Source organism: Saimiri boliviensis, chromosome 2, assembly GCF_048565385.1.
Source record: "Saimiri boliviensis isolate mSaiBol1 chromosome 2, mSaiBol1.pri, whole genome shotgun sequence".
Classification (NCBI taxonomy): Eukaryota; Metazoa; Chordata; class Mammalia; order Primates; family Cebidae; genus Saimiri; species Saimiri boliviensis.
The window spans coordinates 61,829,330-61,840,208 of record NC_133450.1 but is presented as its reverse complement, the minus strand read 5'-3'; the positions used below and the strand labels follow the sequence as shown (position 1 = coordinate 61,840,208).

General features: G+C 40.7%; 1 long non-coding RNA gene across 1 annotated transcript in view; it reads left to right on the top strand.

Moving 5' to 3' along the window:
• The first annotated feature begins 101 nt into the window (after positions 1 to 101).
• Positions 102 to 10,879, top strand: part of LOC141582641 (uncharacterized) — an 80,540-nt gene continuing 69,762 nt past the window's right edge. The window contains exon 1 of the long non-coding RNA XR_012515528.1: positions 102 to 275. This is a non-coding gene — a long non-coding RNA (uncharacterized LOC141582641). The remainder of the gene's footprint in view (positions 276 to 10,879) is intronic.

Genomic DNA, 10,879 nt, shown 5'->3' with positions numbered 1-10,879 from the left:
ATATAGCTATCTGATTGGCTGCCTGTCGGAACGCAGCCGGGACGGTGGGAGAGCTGAGTTCCGCCGCGGGCCTCTCCTCTTCCGGCTTTGCTCCTCCCAGCTGAGGAAAAAGCGGAACAGGTGAAATTCTGTGTTCCCGAAGACTACAGACTTTGCCGGCTCCCGCTCAGCAGCCTCAGTTTTCTTGTATTCTTGGTGTAGTTTTGTTACTGGAAAGGGGTCCCGATCCAGACCCCAAGAGACGGTTTTTGTATCTTGCGAAGAAAGAATTCAGGGTGAGTCCGTATAGCAAAGCAAAAGCAAGGTTATTAAGTAAAGTGGTGGAAGTACAGCTACCCCACTGACAAGAGTAGGGCATTTCCGAAAGTAAGGAGAGGAACGCGTCCATCCTGGGTACAGTGCTCGTAAATATATAGGATAAAAAAAGATCACAGGGAGATGTGCTCTGCTACAAGGGTGACCTGTGATGAGTGTTCTTTGTATTGTTTGTTTTGGGGCGCCATGAACTGTGCCCCTATAAGATGACAAACTTAACTGATAAATGTCGTGTGTGTTCTAATTCACTGACAGGCCGTTCCCGCTTCTTTCTCCCTTTCCTTGGGCCTCTCTATTCCCTGAGACACAACAGTATTGAAATTAAGTCAATTAATAACCCTACAATGGGCCTCTAAGTGTTCAAGTGAAAGAAAGAGTCGCGAGTCTCTCACTTTAACTCAGAAACTAGAAATGGTTAAGCTTAGTGAGGAAGACATGTCAGAAGGCAAGACAGGCTGAAAGCTAAGCTGGAAATCTGTACCCAAAAGCCAGTTTGGGAATGCAAAGGAAAAGTTCTTGAAGGCAATTAAACATTTTACTCTAGTGAACACATAAATAATAAGAAAGTGAAACAGTTTATTGCCTATTTGGAGAAAATTTTAGTGGTTTGGATAGAAGTAAAACCAGCTACAACATCCCCTAAAACCAAAACTGAATCCAGAGCAAGGCCCTGATTCTATTCTATTCTATGATGGCTGAGAGAGGCAAGGAAGCTATACATGTAGAAGTTTGTAGCTAGAAAAGATTATTTCGTGAGGTTTAAGGAAAAAAGCCATCTCCAGAGCATAAAAGGGTAAGACAAGGCAGCAAGTGCTGAGGGAAAGGCTGCAACAAGTTATCCAGAAGATCTAGTTAAGATCATTGATGAAGATGGCCACTGAACAACAGATATTCAATGTAGACAAAACAGCCTTCTATTGGAAGAAGATGCGGTCAAGGACTTTCATAGCTAGAGAGGTCAATGTCTGGCTTAAAAGGCCAGGCTCACTCTTTTGTTAGAGGCTAATACAGATAGTGACTTTAAATTGAAGCCAGTGCTTGTTTACCATTCTATTATAAAAATCTTAGGTCTCTTAAGAGTTACCCTAAATATAATCTGCCAGTGCTCTGTAAGTGGAATTACAAAGCCTGGATAACAGCACATCTATTCACAGCATGGTTTACTGAATATTTTAAGCCCACTGTTGAGGGCTACTGCTCAGAAAAAAGGTCTCTCTCAGAGTATTATTGCTGATTGAAAAAGTGCTTAGTCACCCAAGAGCTCTAATGGAGATGTATAAGGAGATGAATGTTGTTTTCATGTGTGCTAACACAAAATGCATTCTGCAGCCCACGGATCAAGAAGTAATTTTGCCTTTTAAGTCTTATTATTTAAGAAATACATTTTGTAGGGCTATAGCTGCCATAGATATTCTTCTGATGGATCTGGGAAAAGTAAATTGAAAACCTTCTGGAAAGGATTCACTATTCTAGATATCATTAAGAACATTTGTGATTCATGGAAAGAAGTCAAAGTATCAAAATTAACAGGAGTTTGGAAGAAGTTGATTCCAACTCTCATTGATGACTTTGAGGAGTTTAAGACTTCAGTGAAAGAGGTAACTGCAGATTTGGTTGGAAATAGCAAGAAAACTAAAATTAGAAGTGGAGCCTGAAGATAGGAGGACTGAATTGTGGCAATCTCATGAGAAACTTGAATGGATGAGCAGTTCTTTCTACTTTCTAATGTATGGCCAAAGAAAGTGGTTTCTTGAGATGGAAACTACTCCTGGTGAAGATGCTGGGAACACTGTTGAAATGACAGTGAAGGATTTAGAATATTTCATAAACTTAGTTGATAAAGCAGTGGCAGAGTTTGAGAGAATTGACTACAATTTTGAACATTCTACTGTGGATAAAATGCTAGCAAACAGCATCACATGCTACGAGAAATCTTTCATGGACGGAAGAGTCAATTGATGCAGCAAACTTCATTGTTGTCTTATTTTAAGAAACTGCCACAGCACCTCACCTTTCAACAACCACCACCCTAATCAATCAGCTGATTGCAGAAAAAAAAAAAGAAAAATATATTATGACAGAGGGGGACACAAGACAAAATGTTACTAATTGGTAAATTATTGGTGCTAAAGTAAGAGTATGTGAGTGAGTGTTCATTGTACTATTATTTCAGCTTTTTTGAGGTTTAAAACTTTTCAAAATAAAGAGTTGAGTAAATTATTTTGATTTTAAAATTATGAATTAAAAATAAATTGCTTTAAGTGAGGTGTAGTGGTGCATCCCTGTAGTCCCAACGATCTAGGAGGCTGAAGAGGGAGGATCACTTGGGCTCTGGAGTATGAGTCCAGCATGGGCAACATAGCAAGATATCATCTTTTAAAAAAAAAAAAAAAAAAAAAGAAAAAGGAAAGAATTAGATTCTATTTTAATCTTTAAAATAGGGTAGGGGGAGAGGCCAAACAAGAGCAAAATAATGACAAAGGTTCCATTACAGTAGTTGGAATATAGGTGTTTTTTTCCTTCTTCTCAATATTCTAATTTTTAAAAATAGTTAAACTGTTTTAATGTTATTCTCATTTTATAGATGAGAAAACAGATGCAGAAAGATTAATTTGCCAGAGTCACACAGCTAATATTACAGAGCTCATACCTGACTCAGACCTGGCTTGGAGCTCCATAACGTTAACTGGGTGCAGTGGCTCACACCTGTAATTCCAGCACTTTGAGAGGCCCAGGCGGATGGATCACTTGAGCTCAGGAGTTCGAGATCAGCTCAAGCGACATGGTAAAACTCCATCTCTGGAAAAAATACAAAAATTAGCCAGTCTTGGTGGCATGCACCATTAGTCCCAGGTACTTAGGATGCTGAAATGGGAGGATTGCTTGAACCTAAGAGGTCGAGGCTGCAGTGTGCCATATTCATGCCACTATGCTCAGCCTGGGTGACAAAGTGAGACCCTGTGTGAAGGGGGAAGAAGTAATCAAAATCAAGAAACCCTGTAAGGAATGGGACCCAGTTTCCGAGGGACCCATACAGAAGGCTCCATTGCCAATGGCTGGAGTGGGTGTACTTATGAATGTGTTGATCGGCTTTCCAAAAAGACTGAAGGGTAAATGTGGACTGAGGGGAACCAATAATGCATTTGGAGAAGCTGAAACAGTTGAGCTTATAAAATTCCCCAGCAAGAAAATGATTCACCTAGCCAGGGAGGGCTTCTAAAAGGGTGAGGGAATCAGATTGCCTGGAGTCAGGTGTGAGAGCTCTGTAATATTAACTGTGTGACTCTGGCAGATTACTTACTCTTCTGGCATCTGTTTCCTCATCTGTAAAATGAGAATAACATTGCTGGGAAGATTTAATGTAAATGCATATAAAGTTCTTGCTACAGTGCTGGCATATGGTGAACTCAGTTGACCTTAGCAATTCCCTTTGTCATCACACATTTTCTTCTAAGCATACACATACCTTTCATATAAATATAAATATGAAAAGGTAACAAGTTGGGGGAGGAAACACATTTCAGGAAAACGTTCCACAGTGTTAAGTAGTTGTTTCAAGGTAATGGAACTGAATGTAATTTTTTCTTTTCAGTATTTCAGTTTCAATGTGATGACTGTGTATATTGTATGGTGATATAATTAATGCACAATAAATGCAGAGTGCAGCTTTTCAGTTCAATGAATTTTAACATTTGTATATCATCATATAAGTAATGCACAAAACAAGATAAAAAACATTTCCATCACCCCAGAAAATTCATTCATCCCCATTTCCAGTTAGTTTTTGTCCCTACCAAGAATACAATTATATTTTAATTGAAAAATTAATTTGCAACTATTTCTTAAATGGGAACCATTTTGGCATTTTCATTTATTGTAAAAGTGACGTATGTCTGAGCCATTATAATTCATCTAGCACCAAAAAACATACATATGTATAAGCATTCTACGTGGGGATACAGTTTGGATATTTGTCCCTACCCAAATCTCATAGTTGAATTGTAATCCCCAGTGCTGGAGCTGGGGCCTGGTGGAAGGTGTTTGGATCATGGGGGCAGGTTCTTCATGTATGGCTTGGGCCATCCTCCTTGTAATAAGTGAGCTCTCACTCCGAGTTCATGCAAGATCTGGTGGTTTAAAAGTGTGTGGCACCTCCCCTCGACTCCCTCTGGCTCTTGCTTTCACCTTGTGATGTGCCTGCTCCCCTTCCACCTTCTGCCATGATTGTAAGCCTCCTGAGGCTTACCTAGCAGCTGAGCAGATGCCAGCACCATGCTTCTTGTAAAGCCTGCAGAACTGTGAGCCAATCAAACCTCTATTTTTAAATAAATTACCCAGTCTCAGATATTTCTTTATAGCAGTGCAAGAATGGCCTAATATAATGAAGTCTTCCTTTACCACTGTTTCATAAGTTGCCTCTTTCACTCAACAATACCTAATGAACCATTCTCCATTGCTAATAAATATGAATCTGTAACCAGGGACAGATCCAGGCTATTTAGGTACCTGAAGCTTACATAATTGGTGGGACACAGAGCTTAAACAAGGGGAGTTATAATACAAAATACCAGTAACGCTACAGTGTCATCCCAAACCAGGAGAAGTATGGCAGAGGGAAGCCAGATTGGAAAGCAATTAAAAGAAACAGCCTTAATCAGTTGCTCTTAGAAGAACTTACTTTTGCAAATAACAACAACAACAATAATGTGAGCAATGGCTAGAGCTGCTCTTAGGGTCTTGGAAGGAGCCAGTGCAAGCAAGGGTTCCTGAACTCAGGCTTCTTTTGCTTCAAGGTAAAGCCATTTCTGCCTTTATCATCAGTGGCTATATATAATTCTTTATATGGAGGTATAAAATTTTATTTATTTGGCCAGGCAAAGTTGCTCACACCTGTAAACCCAGCACTTTGGGAAGCTGAGGTGGGTGGATCACAAGGGCAGGAGTTCAAGATCAGCCTGACCAACATCGTGAAACCCTGTTTCTACTAAAAGTACAAAAATTAGCCGGACACGGTGGCATGCACCTGTAATGCCAGCTATTTGGGAGGCTAAGGCAGGAGAATCACTTGAATCTGGGAGGTAGAGGTTGCAGTGAGCTGAGATCGTGCCACTGTACTCCAGCCTGGGTGACAGAATGAGACTCCATGTCAAAAAAAAAAAAAAGTTATTTATTCAACTTTTGCTACTTTAAACGTTTGCTGTGTCAAACTAAATAAACTGAGAAAAGCCCCCTAAAAGAAAATGATATTGAGTCAAGGAGGATCCCAAGATGGCCGAATAAGAGGCAGCTCTGGAAAGCAGCTCCCAGCGAGAGAGACGCAGAAGCTGAGTGGTCTCCACAATTCCAAATGAGGTACCAGTTTCATTTTGTGGGTCTGGTTAGACAGTGGGTATAAACCAAATAGGGCAAGTTGAGGCAAGGTGGGGCACTGCCCCACCCAGGAGGTGTGTGCAACCAACTAGAGGACCAGGGGATCTCCCACTCTGGGACCTCAGTTCAGATACAGCCCTCCACTCAAGCCCTCTACAACCCACAGAACAGGAGATCTTCACCAGACTGAAAAGCCTCAGCGAGCTGCCTGAACAGGGCAGAATATCAACTTCGGCCAGCACCGGGGCTGTCAGCATAGATCTAAGTGGAAGCAATGGCTGATGTGAAAGCCAGAAAGCTGGCTGGATGGAGCCACCAGCCCCCCAGAAAGAAGGGGAGCTGAAAATCAGAGAAACAGCCCATACAGCAAGATGAGTACCCCCTGCACAAAGCCCAGCAGATTGGAAAACTCTCACTCCAGAGTTTCGCACACAGAATATCAGTTAGAGAGCAACCAGGAATGATCAAACTCAGGGGTGGCGGGAAGTCCAGCCATCATTGCAGAAACTGGCCTAATTTTCCTGAGTAAATAAAAGATGCAGCAGCTCTACTGAATCCCTTTGAAATCTGGCACAAGACGAGGATGCCCTCTCTCACCACTCCTATTCAATATAGTATTGGAAGCTCTAGCCAGAGCAATCAAGCAAGAAAAAGAAATAAAGGGTATTTGGTTAGGAAAAGAGGAAGCCAAATTGTCTCTATTTGCAGATGTCATGATTGTATATTTAGAAGACCCCATCGTCTCAGCCCAAAATCTCCTGAAACTGATAAGCAACTTCAACAAAGTCTCAGGATACAAAATCAATGTGCAGAAATCACAAGCATTTCTATACACCAATAACAGACAAACAGAGAGCCAAATCAGAAGTGAACTCCCATTCACAATTGCTACAAAGAATAAAATACCTAGGAATACAACTAACAAAGGATGTAAAGGACCTCTTCAAGGAGAACTACAAATCACTGCTCAATGAAATAAGAGAGGACACAAACAATGGAAAAACATTCCATGCTCATTGTTGGGAAGTATCAACATCATGGAAATGGCCATACAGCTCAAAGTAATTTATAGATTCAGTGCTATCCCCATCAAGCTACCAATGACATTCTTCACAGAACTGGAAAAGACCACTTCAAACTTCATATGGAACCAAAAGAGAGCCTGCATAGCCAAAACAATCCTAAGCAAGAAGAACAAAGCTGGAGGCATCAAGTTGCCTGACTTCAAACTATACTATAAGGCCACAGTAATCAAAACAGCATGGTACCAAAACAGAGACATAGACCGATGGAACAGAACAGAGGCCTCAGAAGCAACACCACACATCTACAGTCATCTGATCTTTGACAAACCTGAGAAAAACAAGCAATGGGGAAAGGATTCCCTGTTTAATAAATGATGTTGGGAAAACTGGCGAGCAATGTGCAGAAAGCAGAAACTGGAACCCTTACTGACACCCCTTACTTACACTCAAATTAACTCCAGGTGGATTAAAGACATAAGACCTAACACCATAAAAACTGTAAAAGAAAACCTAGGCAAAACCATTCAGGACAATAGGCATAGGCAAGGACTTCATGGCTAAAACACCAAAAGCAGTGGCAACAAAAGCCAAAATAGACAAATGGAATCTAATTAAACTCCAGAGCTTCTGTACAGCAAAGGAAATAATCATTATAGTGAACTGGCAACCAATGGAATGGGAAACAATTTTTGCAATCTACCCATCTGACAAATGGCGAATATCCAGAATCTACAAAGAATTAAAGCAGATTTACAAGAAAAAAACAAACTCATTCAAAAGTGGGTAAAGGATATGAATGGACACTTTACAAAAGAAGACATCTAGGAGACCAACAAACATATGAAAATGCTCATCATCACTAGTGATTAGAGAAATGCAAATCAAAACCACGTTGAGATACCATTTCATGCCAGTTAGAATGGTGATTATTAAAAAATCTGGAGACATACAGATGCTGGAGAGGATGTGGAGAAGTAGGAACACTTTTACACTGTTGGTGGAAGTGCAAATTAGTGCAACCATTGTGAAAGAAAGTGTGGTGATTCCTCAAAGACCTAGAAATAGAAATAGCATTTGACCCAGCAATCCCATTACTGATTATATACCCAAAGAATTATAAATTGTTCTATTATAAAGACACATGTACACATATGTTCATTGCAGCACTGTTTACAATAGCAAAGACCTGGAACCAACCCAAATGTCCATCAACGATAGACTGGATAAAGAAAATGTGGCACATATACACCATGGAATACTATGCAGCCACAAAAAATGATGAGTTTGTATCCTTCACAGGGACATGGGTGAATCTGGAAACCATCATTCTCAGCAAACTGACACAAGATCAGAAAACCAAACACCGCATGTTATCACTCATAGGTAGATGTTGAACAATTAGAACACGTGGACACAGGGAGGGAAGCATCACATACTGCGGTCAGTTGCAGGGAGGTGGGTAGGGGAGGGGTAGTGGGGGAAGGGGAGGGTGGGGAGGGATAGCGAGGGGAGAAATACCAGATATAGGTGATGGGGCGATGAAGGCAGCAAACCACCTTGCCATGTATCTACCTATGCAACAATCCTGCATGATCTGCACATGTACTCCAGAGCCTAAAGTACAATTAAAAAAAAAAAAAAAAGAAAATGACAGTCAATAATAAAATGTGAACAAATTACTGAATAATGTTACCAAAAACATCAGCAAGTGGCAGGAAGAGGACCTCTAAGCCTTTTGAACTAGACTAGAAGCATGAAAGGATCTTTAAAAGCTGTCGTTCCAGAAGACTTGATAGATTCTTTTGTCTCAAACATAGTTTGATATATAAATGAACTCATGTATAATATCATTATTCTCAGAGGTAAATTTGTGGCATATATAAAAAGAAAAGGCATTTATTTGAGAATAGGGCATTGCAGTGGGAAAATTCATGCCATAGTAAACTATGTACATATTCAAGGATGTAGAGGAAGACAAAGGCTTTTAAAGGAAAAGTGAAGGCAATTATGTAATTGTTTTGAAATAATCATCTTTAGCTGCAAGAATTAATAGGAAGGGTGACACCAGTCCGAGGTTGGGCAGGCAGTTTCTGAGCAGATATGCTCACAGAAGTATTTTTTGTGTAAGATTGTGATGGCCTTTGTGCAAGATTGCAATTTTTGCAGATGATGGTTTTGTTCTCGGGCATACAAAAGCATGAGAATCCTCTCTTCATGGGCTTCCCCAACTCTATTTGTCAGAGTTTGGGTGTTGTTTTTTTAAACACACGCAACTCCATTTTGACTCTGACTGCTTTTATAGTGCCATCAAAAACACTGCGATCAATATTCGTGTGCAGATATCTGTGCACATCTCTGGTTCTTTTCTTGTGATGAATTCAAAGAAGTAAAATTTCTGAACCAAATGAACTTTCACCACATGGTGTCAAATTGCTGACTAGAAAATTTGGCTTAGAACACACCATAACCAGCAGTGAATGAGAATCACTGTTCCTTGCCCCATGCAAACACTGCATGTGCCAGTTACTTGCTTCCTGAGGCAGATCATAAGGATGCAGTCTCTCAGCTCTGTTTCATACTCTGCTGTGAACCCTCAAGGATAGAAAGCTGATGACTCTATGCCCCTGGTTTCCCCGTAAGCTGGTTCTGCAAATGACCTAAATTGTGCCAAGCTGACTCCCCTGTGCAAGGATGTGAAAGTGGAAAAGACATGGGGGCTGTGCTTTTGCTTCTTCTACTGCCAAATATTGTAGTGGGGACTTGGTTTTCTGCAGTAGCAGAAGCAGAGTCCCAGAATCCAGTTCTTACCTTATTGTGTGAGATGCAGAAGTGGGGCATCATTTTACAGGCATAGATGCCCCAGAGCCAACAGGTGTGGCAATGGCTTCCCAATATCCCAGTTTTGTGATCATGGCACTGGCTGAAGCATTCCTGGTGGCCCACTTCTAGGGTGGGGCCCCATTCTGGGGGTGGGGCCATTCCTGGAACATTAGCCTAGACCCTCCTCCTCCATTCCTAGAACAATCTTATAGTCACCTAATTCCCTGTGTCAAAACCTACTCTGCTTAAGTTGTCCGGAGTTGACTTCTGTTATCTGCAACTATACTCTGGCTAATAGATGCAGGTGACACACATACAAAATGTTTCCTCCTGTAAACAATTGTTTTACTATTAGTAAGATTGACCGTATTTTTAAATGTTCATTAGTTATGTGTTATCATTTTCCAGCTGTCTCTTCTAGTCTTCAGAATTCCTTTATAAAGACAGTTCCTTTTAAAAATTGATTCATAGGAAAAGCTGTCTTTGAGTTGGGGATACTAATTGTGCAAAGGTATTATTTTGTTTGTTTGTTTTTTTCCACTCAGTAGGTCACCTGTCTCTTAACTTTCATGTTAAATCCATTTTTAACCAGGAGGGACTTTGTTCATGGTGCTTTCATTTTTACAGACGGGGTATTGCTCTGTCGGCTAGGCTGGAGTGCAGTGGTTGGGTCATGACCCACTGCAGCTGCTACTGAAAAGAGGTCCTGATCCAGATCCCAAGAGAGGGCTCTCAGTTATCACCCAAGAAAAAATTTAAGGTGAATCCATAAAGTGAGAGCAAATTTATTAAGAAAGTAAGGGAATAAAAGAATGGCTATTCCATCGTCAGAGCAGCAGCATGGGATGCTTGACTGATAATACTTATAGTTATTTCTTGATTATATGCTAAACAAGTGTTTTAAAACATGAGTTTTCGAGGAAAGGGGTGGGCAGTTTTTGGAACTGAGGGTTCCTTCCCCTTTTAGACCATATAGGATAACTTCCTGATGTTGCCATGGCATTTGTAAATGGTCATGGTGTTGCTGGGAGTGTCTTTAGCATGCTAATGCATTATAGTTAGTATATAATGAGCAATGAGGATGACCATAGGTCACTCTCATCACCATTTTGCTTTGGATGAGTTTGGGCCATCTTGTTTACTGCATGCAATTTTATCAGCAAGGTCTTTGTGAACTGTATCTTGTGTCCATCTCCCGTCTCTTCCTGTTACTAAGAATGCGTAACCTCCTGGGAATGCAGCCCAGTAGGTCTCAGTACTTTACTCAGCTCCTATTCAAGATGAAGTCACTCTGGTTCAAATGCTTCTGACATATTTTCCCCCCTTCCTTTTACAAGAGAACCCTTAAT